This window comes from Chionomys nivalis, chromosome 14 (assembly GCF_950005125.1).
Source record: "Chionomys nivalis chromosome 14, mChiNiv1.1, whole genome shotgun sequence".
In the NCBI taxonomy this organism is placed as follows: Eukaryota; Metazoa; Chordata; class Mammalia; order Rodentia; family Cricetidae; genus Chionomys; species Chionomys nivalis.
The window spans coordinates 62,447,103-62,460,583 of record NC_080099.1 but is presented as its reverse complement, the minus strand read 5'-3'; positions in this window follow the sequence as shown (position 1 = coordinate 62,460,583).

Here is a 13,481-nt window from a genome sequence, read left to right as displayed (position 1 = left end):
TTGGTTTGGATTCAATTTATGATTTAAGTTATTAATTTTTTGAAAATTTCTGATATGAGTAATGTTTTATTCAGCCTTACCTTTGCTCTGTCTCTCCTATTCTCCTTCTGCACTCACATCTTCCACTCAAATTCATTGCCTTTTTAAAATTCTATTAAAATTTTGATTAATTTAATTATTATACACACATGAAAACACACACACATATACATGCTTGTGACTTCTTCCCTTCATCCCTCCCTCCCTCGTTTTCTCTCTCTTTGTGTGTGTGTGTGTGTGTGTGCATGTGTGTGTTTGTATGTGTCCCTAACTGATATAATTTAGTATTGCTCACACCTACTTAAGGTTGTCCACTTGGTACCAGAGGCTCATCCTTGGAGAAGATGAATTATTCCTCTCTTAGCAGGTAGTGAGTGCCAGAAGGTTTTGGAGTTGTTCACATCTGAGTCTCCTACTCACTGTCCAATCAGAAGAGGTATCTCCCCTTGGCTGACGCTTTCAGAAAAGCCCTCATTGACCTTTCCTTAGTTGATTCCTGGACCAATCAAGGTAACTCAGTATTAATGATCACAGAAGTTAATTTTAGAAAAGAGAAAAAAAAATAACCTCCATTCCCTAAGAAACAGAGATAATGACAGACATTAAAAATACTGTTCATGAAAGGAATTACTTCAATGAATTAATCATATAATTTAAAATAATATCTGTTATCTTCAAGAATTTCTTATCAAATAAGACTGTTGTAGAGAGCATTTAAAACTTCCATAGGAAGTTAATAAAATTTAAGAGGAAGTATAAATGTACATGACCAAATTTAACTTTTTTTTTTTTTTTTGTTTTTCGAGACAGGGTTTCTCTGTGGTTTTGGAGCCTGTCCTGGAACTAGCTCTTGTAGACCAGGCTGGCCTCGAACTCACAGAGATCCACCTGCCTCTGCCTCCCGAGTGCTGAGATTAAAGGCATGTGCCACCACCGCCCGGCCCAAATTTAACTTTTAATAACAATTTCTATATTACTGAAAATTGAATTTGAAAAGAAATAAGGTAGTTTTGGTATTTTGGTAGCTTTTAGTTGTTACTATAAAAATAAATTAAAAGTAATACTATATTTATATTAAAGTATTTTAAAAGCATACCCTTACACATAGCTACTTTTCAAATTTTTACTTAAGTAGTAACATAGAATGGTTCAAACTGTCTTGTTTTTGTTCTCATGATAGGAACACAGCAGTTATCTTTGCCTTAGGTCAAGCACATTCACTCTGGAATAAAATAAATCATGTAAAAATGCTTGTGATATGAGTAAATCAAGCACCATTTTCTAAGTGCTCTCTGTTTCTAGACAGCATTGTAAGCAATGTCTCAAATATCAATTATATCAACAGTTCACAAGTTCATCTTGAAAAAATTAATTAATATGTAAATGGACTAGGCAATCCTTGCTTTTTACATTACATAGATAATTACTAATAGAGACGCCAAACAGATTAGATAACCAATTTAATATAAAAAGTGCCAAACTGGCATTCCTATTATAACTGGCATATTTATATAAATCAGTAACTCACAGTATTCTAACAATTGTTATTGCATTTCTTTTAAAAAATGAATTCATACCTAAATAATTATGAACTAACTGGTTCAAGAATCTAAGAACTGTTAATTAGAAAAGAGTGTTCTCAATTCTCTCACTCCATTTTCTAGTTATAGATCTCTGAATTAATTTTCAGTTACTACAAGAACAAGCTTCTCTGTTGTGGTTTGACTAAGGCATGAATCTATGAGTGTATCAATAGAATAATTTTATTTTTAGGTTCCTTTAGCAGAACAATAGTATTAGTATTTCTCACGGGTCTATGATCTTCATAGTCTCAAGTTCTCTGTGGTTTTAGCAGTGTGATAAACGTATTCAATTCCATGTATTATTCTCTAAATCCAATAAAAAGGGGTGAAGGTTGGATACTTCCATATCATATGTACCACTGTGGTATCTTAAGGTCACTGTTGTTGGTAACTGGCTTTGTAGCTGTGTAATGCGGATGATTCTCTTCCAGAGAATGTGACCAAGACTGGAGTTAAGTTTACATACTCATTAGCACTTCATTTAAAAATAAGATTTTGTTTTTTTGTTTGTTGGTTGGTTCATTTCCTGTGGGCATCAATTCCACATAGCTTTTTGGTTAGAAGCAGGACATCATATCTTCTTCCCCTTGGCAGTGCCAGGATCCTCTTCTGTGTGAAACCGTGAATGCTGGCACAACAGTTCAGAGTAAGGCACATGCTATGGAGTGGTTGGATAACAAAATATAAACTCTATTGTATTTTTGTGTTATTTTGTTTTATTTAGAGTATTTCTTTTTATTGGTTTTAAGCTTATTTGTTTGGATTTTTATGTATTTTGGGTTTCCTGGTTTATTTATTTTTTTTAAAACATAACTGGTTTGGAAGGGAAGTATAAAGGATATTTGAGAAGTTGGAGGGGTAGAAAACATGGTAAATACATTATGTAAAAATGTTTTGAATAAAAATTTACTAGAATCATAGCTAGGTATTGAGCCTTAGGATTTCTTTAATTAAGGTACTGTGAAAGTTACAAAACTGTCTTTATTATAGGGATACAAAGGAAATGGGATCCAAGAGGATCACTGGACTGGGAGGAAACTGCAGTGTCCCACTGATATGTGCTACAGGGAGATGTGAAGCAGCTTGATTCGCTCTGATCTCTCAAGAAAACAAACGTGCTTCTCTATGCTTATCGGTGCACACATAGCACCTCAGACTATGTCCAAAGGGCTAATACCCCAAAAGCTATTGGCTACTTGAATTTCCACAACAATTCCCTCCTTTGTCTAAATAAAAGGGTTCTAAACCTAATACAAAATTATATACAATATAATATCAAGTATTTCCCAGGGGAAAGAAAGGGCAAAAACATACACAAAATAGAACTGCAACCAGTATGAGCAATATCAAGCAAGAGACACATGCCAAAAGTCCAATAATTAGCAAAAAATAAGGAGATTATTTTAATAATTTTCCTATCCTGAGGAATCTAAGTCTTGTACCAGAAATGTCTTAGCTAAGTTATGAGAGGAAACTAGTTGTGACTGTCTAGCCTTCAACACCATCAAAAACATAAGTAGGAAAATAATATTACCTGAGTAAGCAGGAATTGCAAGCAAGTGACTTCTAAAAGTTGCAAGAAATGACAGATATAGCTGTCTACCTGAATAGTCTGATAAGTCTCATTTGCAATATTGGGGCAACTAACTTAGCCTAGGCCTAGAATATCTTACAGATCATTTTCAGAACCAGGAAAATTCAAAATACTGGTCTATTTTGTCTTGTCAAGTTTTAGCAGTGACTTCTACTTATATCTTGCTTATCCAGTTTGGACTACATGCATATTGTTAGTAGTCGAGGTAAGGACAGTTTTTTGCACAAAAGGTCAGTTTTTCCAAGGAGAAAACAAGCTCTTTGTGGAATGTCATTGGTACCCAAAATTCTGTCAGTAACAGATTGGTGCTGCCAGAAACAATCCTGTTTCATGTCAACAGAATCCTGTGTTATTTAAATGTCATATTTTATAGGTCCTTGAAGTCTTTGAAGATTATCTCTCTATGCAGGGTACACCTCTGTGAATCTAAAGAAACTGAATAACGTAATTAGAAGTATGACAAATGTGGGTGACCATAAACCTTTAATTCTTAAATAATCTATAGAGTTAAAAAACTAATTTTCTATATGAACATAAACAATATTTAAGCAAGCATGCAGCATGAAAACAATAAGCTTGATAATGTAATAATATAGAAGGAATAGAAATGTATAGGTCAATATGACAATCAAATTATAGAATATCTAAGATGAGGCAGAAACATAAATACATATAGTATGACAAAATAACTTTGTATTTGTGTACAAAATATTACAAATAGAAATATGAACATACAACATATAGTAATTATAAATAATTGTGTGTCAATGTACAAGCATCTATATCAATGTAAATTGTCTATAACTAATAATTCACAAGTAATACACTAGTCTACCTATTATCCCATTCCATTCATTGCTCCTTTTTTCTTTTCCAAAAAAAAGATTCCTGAGTCTAAACATAGCTATTTCACCCCAAACCCTATACAACTTATAAACAACCCTTAACAGATAACAATTATCCACAGTCCTGAGAAGAAAAAATCTTTTGGGAGAGGGGACATTGTTTTCTAGAACAACTTACAGCTGTCATGGAGTCAATAGTATCTCTATAGGATCCTGTAAAAATTAATATGATAGTTGAGTTTCAAGAGTACTGTCTGTAACAATTGTAGACAGTCTCTAAGTAGTGAATAGGTTTTTTTTTTTCCTGAAGTTTTCATTTGAAGTTCTAACTGAAGTATAATAAGAAGGTATACCATCTCAGCTAGCAAAATTAGAATTGTCTTGAGGAGTTTGTAGGTCACAACTAATCTTTGAGTGGTGTTTAACAGTTTGATGGCATCATATGAATGAGGTAGAATCATTGTTGAGTGGCCCTATTTTTTTCTGGAGACTTTAGAAATTGCTGTAGGAAAATTTATTGTTTAATATGGAAAACTTCAACATTATTAATATCAAAACAGAAAGTTTAAGTTTTAAGGTAGACATTTATCCAAGGAAAGGTACCAATGAGCCAGAAACAAGTATGAGGAGAAATAGAATTTTTGAGAAGATAACAGAGTTTTGAAAACAGTAGTCTCTAGACTTTTGGAGGCTCTTTTGACATGAGACAGAAGCTGTGAATTTTCTTTTAACAACATGCTTGAATTTAGAAATGGTGAGAATCATGCTCCAACTCAAAAGGCAGCTTTGATTTTTAGGTAAGATTTGACTACATCTTTTCTTAGAAGTAAAGAGTTATAAATGTTCAAGTAATGAAATTTTTACCCTACAGAGAATGTTGTTACGATGGATGTGGTTTTCTTTGCTTGGTAACATGTTTTGGATAGTTTTCTTTTCTTTTTAGATGTCTAGATGCCCAAGGTCTTTTATTTATTTAAGTTGGGTATCTCTATCTTCCTATAAAACCAAAAATAATAAAAAGGAACCCTTCCCTGACCCTTCTGAGTTTTTCTTGAAACTAGTAGGAATGCCACATCAGTGGATGATCTATTATTTCTCCTTATCAAGATATTTCTCCAGTTCAAATCAAATCCTAATTAATTTTGATGGCATCCATAGTTTTCCTTCTACTGCAGAAACAAAATTGAAACACCTTCCCCAACATAGCACATCTACTGGTTTCCACTTTGAGATCAATGCATCTTTGAAATACATTGGCTGATTTAACTCAGAAGTTTTTTTCTATTGTCCAATGCCTTGCTGCTGCTCTTCTTCTTTCTTAATAGCATTAAGGAAGTTCAAATTTAATATGCAATCTGTCTCTGGGGGGTCCTAGTTTCCCCTGCCAGTTTGTTAAACATTTCTTTTAAGGTGCAATTAGATCTCTCAATGACATCTTTACTGTAGGAGTGTGTGTTATACCTGTAATATTTTTTATGTTATAATATTCAAAACACTGTTTCATCATATTAGAGACATATACTGGAGCATTGTCAGTTATAATTTGTGCAAGTATACCCATAATTACGCACTTCTAACAGGCGGGTAATTCTGTAATTACAAAATCAGCCCTTTCAGAGCTGAAAAGAGTTGCCAATTGAAATCCTGAAAATGTGTCTATTGTATATGCTCATATTTTAATTTTTCAAATTCTACAAAATTAAACATGTCCACTTGCCAAATTTCTTCTTTTTAATACCTTTAGAATTGCTTCATACAGGTAAAGGAGTTTGGTTAAATAAAGTGTAGCAGGGTTAATAAAAGCCCAGAGACAGTTATTGTGGTTCAACTTGAATAGGGGAAAGCAAAACAGCCAGCCACTAGGGAATTCTTACCTCTAAGTAATCCTCAGACTGAAAAAAAAAATAGGTTCCTGTCTCATCCCAATTTATATTCCTCTCTAGTGCTAAGATTAAAGGCATGAGCTACTACAACATAGCTCCTATGGCACCACTATCGTCTAGTTTCTATGGTAAACTAGTGTGGCTACTAGGACTGAAGGTGTGTTTCACCACTGTCTGGTCTGTATGGCTGATCAATGTGGCTGTTTTAATCTCTGATCATCAGGTAAGTCCATCTGTGCAGGTATAGCAAAATATTCATTCATCGTGGCAAGAAAAATTTCTGTGTTGCAGTTAATTTGTGAGGTAACACCTTACTTGTACTCTGTAAGTTATCCCCTTGCTCTCTTCATCTTCCCAAATTGGACTTTGTTGAAATCATACCTTGGACTGTCATGGGTACCTAATTTGAAATGGGTAGATTCTTGTTTTCATGTCTCTAGAGAAAGTAAAATTGCTGAATTAAGTATTAGGGTTTCAATAACAACCCTCAAATGCCGCTATATTGTAGCTGTAGTTCTCTCTCTCTCTCTCTACATTCCCTCTTTCAATCCTACTTCCCCCTCTCTTCCCCATCTTATCTTCCATCCTAGCCATAGTCCACACATAAGTTATTCTTTCTTCCACTAACAGGAAGATATTTGTGCCTCCACTACTCTTTTCCTCAATACCTAACCTCTTTGGATCTACAGATTGTATGTTGGTTATCATTCATTTAACAGCTAATATCCACATATAAGTGAATAATACCATATTTATCTATATGGGCCTGAATTAAGTCATTCATGATGATTATTTTCTAGTTCCATCCATTTGCCTGTAAATTTCATGGTGGTAGCTTTTATTTTTTTAATAGCTGATTCATCCTCCATTGGATAAATGTGCCCCACATGTTCTTTACACATTCTCCTATTGAGGGACAGCTGTCTTGTTTCTAATTACTGGCTATTACGAATAGAGCAGCAATAGACAAGGTTATAAAAGTGCCCTTGACATAGGGTGGAGCATCATATATACCTAATACTGATCTTGCTGGGTCTTGAGACAGATCAATTCCCAAATTCACGAGAAATGGCCATATTGAGCTCCATAGTGGCTGTACAAGTTTGTACTTCTGCCATCAATGGAGGAGTATTCCCCTTGCTCCATATTTTCTCAAACATGAGCTGGCACTTGTGTTATTGAACATAGCCATTCTGATAGGTGTAAAATACAATCTCAAAGTAGATTTTATTTTATTTTCCCTGATAGGTAAAGGTACTAAACACTTCCTTAAGTTTTCTCAGCCATTTGATTTTCCTCTAAATAAAATTATTGGTTAAGCATTGTATCTCATTTTTAAATTAGATGATGTGGTTTTTATTAAATATCTAGGTTATTGAGTTCTTTATATGTTTTGGATATTAACTTTCTATCAGATGTGGAGTAGATAAAAACATTTTCCTGTTCTGTATGTTTTAGCATAGTCAGAATTACAGTGTTCTTTGCCTTACAGAAGCATTTTAGTTTCATTAGCTCTCATTTATTAATTGCTGATCTTAGTGCCAATGCTATTGGTGTTCTGTTCAGGAAGTTGCCTCCTATGCTAATGAACAAGGCTGTTCCCCTACTCTCTTTTCTATCAGGTTCATTGTATCAGGATGTATGCTGGTATCTTGGATTCATTTGAAGTTGAATTTTGTGCAAGGTGATAAACATGGGTCTATTTACATTCTTCTACATGCAGACATATAGTCTGCCCAAGAGGCTTTCTTTTTTCCATTGTGTATTCTGGTGTCTTTTTCATAAATCAGATGTTCATAGGTGTGTGAATATATGTCTACATTTTCTAATCAATTAAATTGATTTTTATTCTGTTTTTATGCAAACAAAATACAGTATTTATTACTATAACTCTGTTGTATAGCTTGTAATCAGGAATGCATGATTCCCCAAGCAATTTTTTTTGTTCAGAACTTTTTTCGCTATCCTCATTATTTTTTTTAATTGAAAATTGAGAAATATTCTTCCAAGGTCTTCAAAGAATTGTGTTAGAATTTTGATATAGATTACATTGAATTTGTAGATTTATTTTGAAAGGATGGCCATTTTATTATGCTAAACATATTGATCCATGAGCATGGAAAATTGTTCCATTTTCTGATATCCTCAATTTTTATCATCAAAGTATTGAACTTTTAAATCATACTCATCTCTTATCTTCTTGGTTAGAATAACTTCAAATTGTTCTATATTGTTTGACTTTTGGAAATAATATTGTTTCCCTATTTCTTTCACACTCTCTATGTAATTTGTATATAAAAGGGTTACTGATATTTTGTGAGTTAATCTCATATTCAGCTATTTTGCTGAAGGTGTTTATCAGCCAGCTGAAGTCCCTGGTGATACTTTTAGAGTGACTCATGTATACTATCAATCTTCTGCAGATGACACTAAGACTTGATTCTTTCTAGTTTGTATTCTCTTTATCTTCAGTTTTCTTATATTCCTGCTACCACTTCAAGTACTATATTGAGTAGATATGGAGTGTGCAGATTTGTCTTGTTCCAGATTTTAGTTGAATTCCTTCGCATTTCTCCCCATTTAATTTTATGTTAGCTACGTGCTTGCTTTAATTTTTTATGATGTTTAGATGTGTTTGTTTATACAGAGGATTACACTTATTGATTTTTGTATATTGGACCATCCCTATATCTTTTGGATGAGGTCTACTTGAACATTCTGGATTATCTTTTTTATGTGTTTTTGAATTCAGTTTGCAAGTACTTTATTGAGTATTTTTGCATTAGGTTCATAAGGGAAAATGGCCTGTAACTATTTTCTTGTTAGGACTTCATGTGATTTGGGTACTTTTAAAATTATTTAGTTTTTTAGAGATATGATAAAAATTTATACAAGCAAGAATTTTAGATTTCTATTTAAAAAATCTGCTACCACTTATGAAAATAACCCTCTAAAATGTGACTGAATTTAGAAATAAAAAGATGCGTGTAAACCACGGCATGTTACAGCAAACTAGGCAACAAACATTTCTTTAATTTTATATTATCATTCAGGTAGTTCATAGTTCATGATCAAAAATCATTACAGACATGGATTATCCTAGGTATGACTTTTCTTTCATATCCTCTTTCTTTTGGGTGCTGCAATTGTTTTCAGGTACTCTGGGCTTTCTTATTCTTTCTCTTACTCTTTCTCTGCTTCCCAAGTCTCCTGTTATCATGTGTTTGTTAGTCTTCCATATTGCCCACTGAAAGTCTATGGCTTTCTCTTTTCTTCTCTGGCTGGTTTCTCTAATGTGTTCCTGAGCTATACAGCTTGTTGACTTTGAGTGTTTTTTTTTAAATTCTAACAAGACTTTCCATGAGCTTAGGAAAATGTTTCTAAAGCTTGTCATTGTAATAAAAAGTGCCACAAGGTCATTCTTCCTTAGGTTATTATAACAAATCATAATAACACTCGCTAAAGTGTTTGATGTTTGGCATTGACCTCAAATTGAGAAATATGTATCATAATTACTAGTGGAAATATTCTGTGGTTCCCAGGTTTTGTCTTCCCACACACTGTAGACACCACACCTCACTGTGCTCATTACATGACAACACAATATGATTAATCCCTTTGTGTTTTAGTTTTCACTCTGAATTAAATTTTCTTTTCCCATCCAGTCTCTCTCCAGATCAGTTTCTTAGGGTGAAACAACCCAGCTCAATTGGTTGCTGGTTCTTTTAATTTTTTCTGAGTAATTTGCAAAAACTTGTAATGGAAATCTCTTCTGGAGATATGTAAGCATTTATCTAATTATTATTTATCAATAAAAATCTCAGGAGTCATATATTTGGTTAAGAATCTGAATGATGAGAGAAGAGGTAGAGAAGTGATCAGTGACCTGCTCTTTATCCCAGTCCTCGATCCACAAAGGCCAAAACTTTCTATAAGGCCTATGCTACTACTTGCTGTGTCTCTATACTTGTCCTCTAGTCTCCAAAACCTCTATGGCTGATTTGGAAGAGTTAGTAGCCAACTTCACACTCTGATTCAAGGAAACTTTATTGGCAGTCTCAGGAGCATCAGAATACAATCAAATTTTCCTACAATGACTGTGCACTCATTTAACTAAGATTTCTAATTATATTGGTAGTTTTTCCATTGTAAGCATGTCCCTTTGTACGTTTGACACACTTATATGGTGTTGTAAATGATAACATCACTAGGGGTTTAGATTTTCAAATCAGCAGAAAAGCTTAGAATACCATAGTTTCTATCCACAGCTTACTGCAGATAATGTATGAAGAAATAGATATGGGAAGATGGTAAGTATAATTATGGAAAAATTCACTTAATGATAGAAACTTTAAAAGTGTTCTAGGTGTGTTGTTAGGAAATTATGATTTTTAATAAGAAGTTTGATGACTTATTTTCTATTTTGGTAGAAAAATGTAGAAATGTCATCTTTTTAACATGTTTGGGATATATTTGTTTTTTTCATTAAAACAATGAAAATAATTTCATCATTTTGAAGAATCATTTTCAACATCACTTATGAAAATCTGCAATAAAAGTTCTTCCTCCTTGAGCAGATCTGTATGTTCAAACTATTGAGTATGAAAAGAATGCCATTATAACTTTTATTTTTTTCTTATTTTTATTTATTTATCTATTTATTAAAGATTTCTGCCTTCTCCCCGCCACCACCTCCCATTTCCCTCCCCCTCCCCCATCAAGTCCCCCTCCCTCATCATCCCTAAGAGTAATCCGGGTTCCCTGCCCTGTGGGAAGTCCAAGGATCACCCAGCTTCATCCAGGTCTAGTAAGGTGAGCATCCAAACTGCCTAGGCTCCCACAAAGTCAGTACGTGCAGTAGGATCAAAAACCCATTGCCATTGTTCTTGAGTTCTCAGTAGTCCTCATTGTCTATTATATTCAGCAAGTCCGGTTTTATCCCATGCTTTTTCAGACCCAGGCCAGCTGGCCTTGGTGAGTTCCTGATAGAACATCTCCATTGTCTCAGTGTGTGGGTGCACCCCACGCGGTCCTGAGTTCCTTGCTCGTGCTCTGTCTCCTGTTCTTGATTTGGACCTTGAGATTTCAGTTCGGTGCTCCAATGTGGGTCTTTGTCTCTGTCTCCTTTCATCGCCTAAATGTTTTTCTTTGGGTTCACCTTCTTAATTAGCTTCTCTAGGATCACGCATAATAGGCTCAAAGTCCCCTATTCATGGCTAGAAACCAAATATGAGTGAGTACATCCCATGTTCCTCTTTTTGGGTCTAAAACCACCAATGATAGCCTTTGCTGGAGAGGTTGTGGAGAAAGGGGTACACTCATCCATTGCTGGTGGGAATGCAAACTTGTGCAACCACTTTGGAAAACAGTGTGGCGGTTTCTCAGGAATTTCGGGATCCACCTACACCTGGACCCAGCAATACCACTCTTGGGAATATACCCAAGAAATGCCCTATCATACAACAAAAGTATATGCTCAACTATGTTCATAGCAGCATTTTTTGTAATAGCCAGAACCTGGAAACAACCTAGATGCCCTTCAATGGAAGAATGGATGAAGAAAGTATGGAATATATACATATTAGAGTATTACTCAGCAGTAAAAAACAATGACTTCCTGAATTTTGCAGGCAAATGGACGGAAATAGAAAACACTATCCTGAGTGAGGTGAGCCAAACTATAACATTTATTTTTAAAGTAGCAAAGTCAACAGGTTTTTTTCTGTACACATTGACTCAAGAAGAATGAATGATACAAATATCATCATTCATAAAAATATCATCATTCACACCAATTATTATATTCAAGTATTTCCTTATTTATATCTATATTGTACAAAAATCTCCAGTGTATGCTAAAATTCCATTACCATAACATTCCAGGAAAAATATTTTATATAACTTATTTTATTGTATTCTTGGGATAAATACATATAAAATATACTTATTATTTAGCAAAATGTAATGAATAATAATTTGTTTCCACAAACCATGTGAAAATATTTAGTAACAGATGTGTCTAAAAATTCTTGTTCTCATTTACTGCACAAAAATAGATTTTTATATTTCTATATTTTTCCATTTCTTTTATTGACATTATTTTTGTATTTATGGCCCTTTTTAATGTAGAATTTAGAAACAGAGAATTAAGTTACAAATATATTTAATCTCTCATGTGCTATAGCACCTACATTTATTGAATATCAATACCTATTCAATAACTAAGTACTTAAAAGGGTACACTATGAATTTTTTAAAGAAATTCAGCAGATGTTATAAAGAGTAATTCTTTTCAACATTTTGTGTTAAAGATGCTTTCATGCAGTACAATAATCATACTAAGAAAATGTGATGCATTAATTCTTAAAGTAAAATTACAATTACTATGAAAAATATATAAATCATTATTTGTTCTTATGTTTTGTTTATACACAAAATTAATCTAGATTCTATAACTTATATTGTACTTTGAAATTTACTGAGTGAAATATCCAATTTTTAGGTCAATTTTTTCCATTTAAAGAGTCACTTCATGTTTCAAAGGTCAACTTAAAGAAATATGCATTTAGTTTTCAGCAAAACTCTGCAGCTCTCCTAAGGAATGTTTAGATGAAGATTGTTAAATGAGAAGGAAGCAGCAATCATTTTCCTTACTCCATATCAGGAGAGTTAAAAAATATAAAAACAAGGAGAGTATCACTGAAAATAAACTTCACAAAACCTTGCGATTTGTTAGAGACTGTGCTAAAGAACTGTGAGAACAAAAACAGAGAAGCACATAACTATTAATCCTGAAATTTCCCAGAAAAAGCGTTTTACCATTTTGGAAAAATTTAAACAAGCTTTTATTAAAAATATTAAATACTGACCAAGATAGAATATGATCAGGATCATTACCTGGAAAATTTATAGTTTAGTAGGTCAAGCCTCATATTGATGGAGTTTATATAGGCAAAATCCATAGGTCACCAAACTTTCCAATGAGATTTTGATTTGTGGGATAATGGTCTTGAACACTGTAAAGATTTGTCACTCATATTGGTTTAATATAATTCTGATTGGCCAGTAGCCAGACAGGAAGTACAGGTGGGAAAACCAGACTAGGAGAATTCTGGGACGAGGAAAGGCAGAGAATAAGTCATCAATCAAACACAGAGTGTTGGAGCCCACAAGACTACAGTAAATGTACAGCTGACAGATTCATAAAGGCAGAACCACAAGTGTACAAATTATGGGGCAACCCATTTTGCAGAGCTACGGGAACACTTGTCTTTTGGAAAAACAACTGTAATATCTATAAAAACCTTGTGAAGCAATGATTCTCCCTTCAAAATGGGATTCATTCCCAAAACACCTCAGCAGTGTAACTTCTGCACAGGCAACATATTGACCTTGCTCCATTCCTTCACACTCTGAGGTCTTGAAGTGCTACCATCCACTCTTTGCTTTAAAAGTTAAATTTACATAGAGGAGTCCCACAAAATGACTTGCTAATAGACAACGTAGAAATTTCTATAGAAGTTCCCCCCATCCTCTC